The 968-nt window shown below is 43.2% G+C and overlaps 1 non-coding gene across 1 annotated transcript; it reads right to left on the bottom strand.

Moving 5' to 3' along the window:
• Positions 1-609: 609 nt before the first annotated feature.
• LOC142165674 (small nucleolar RNA R71) lies at positions 610-716 on the bottom strand. Its single transcript, XR_012696325.1, has one exon. It is a non-coding gene; the product is annotated as a small nucleolar RNA R71 (small nucleolar RNA).
• Between the last annotated feature and the right edge of the window lie 252 nt (positions 717-968).

Raw genomic sequence — 968 nt, 5'->3', positions numbered from 1 at the left:
TTTTTTCTCTATACCCAACTTTTTACATTGAAATTTTAACGTTTGTTGACCTGGTTGCACAGGTGCATGCCTAGAAACTCATCGAGATCTGGTGAAGTATTTGAAGCATTATCAGATTCCGAGAAAGTTTTCAAGGCCTTGAATCGGGCTAATCTGAAAAACAAACAACAACCAACAACTGCCCAATTCGAAACAGTCATGGGGGATTACGAGGAAAACCCAACGGTACCAATAGTGCTAGAGGCTGCTCTCTATGACTGGGCACAACCCACAGCTGAAAATCTGTCCACAACCATTGTAGTTCCGCAGATACAGGCTGAGTCATTCCAAATTACGAATAACATGTTGCACTTGTTGCAGAACAAGAGACTATTTTCGGGGTGGCAAGTCGAAGATTCTCAGCAACACTTGAAGAACTTCCTCTCTATCTGCAAAACCCAAAGGCAGCCCAACGTAACTCCTGAAGCAATCAAGCTGTTATTGTTTCCATTCTCAGTGACAAGAGCTGCCCAGACTTGGCTAAACTCACTTCCCATAAATTCTATAACAACATGGGATGAGTTAGTTAGGCAATTCCATAACAAGTTCCACCCACCCAATAAGACTGCTCAACAAATTGATGAAATTTTGAGTTTTAAACAGAGACCAATGGAGACACTGCATGAAACATGGGAGCGCTTTAAAGGGATGCTGGTTATATGCCCGCATCATGGTATTCCAGATCTGATGTTGGGGCAGCGGTTTTACATGGGATTGTCAGATAGCGTGAAGAACATTGTTGATGCTTCAGCTGGTGGAGCATTTTTGAGCAAAACATGGAGAGAAGGCCAGAGTCTGCTTGACAAGATGGCACAAAATTTGGGATGGACAACTAGGAATGCACCTATCACTCCAGTGGTTCACTTAGTGCCCTTAGATCCATCCAACTCTATGGCTGAAAATATGGCCACCTTATTGACACAGATGAG

Source organism: Nicotiana tabacum, chromosome 10, assembly GCF_000715075.1.
Source record: "Nicotiana tabacum cultivar K326 chromosome 10, ASM71507v2, whole genome shotgun sequence".
Lineage (NCBI taxonomy): Eukaryota > Viridiplantae > Streptophyta > Magnoliopsida > Solanales > Solanaceae > Nicotiana > Nicotiana tabacum.
This window is presented reverse-complemented; position numbering and strand designations above follow the sequence as displayed.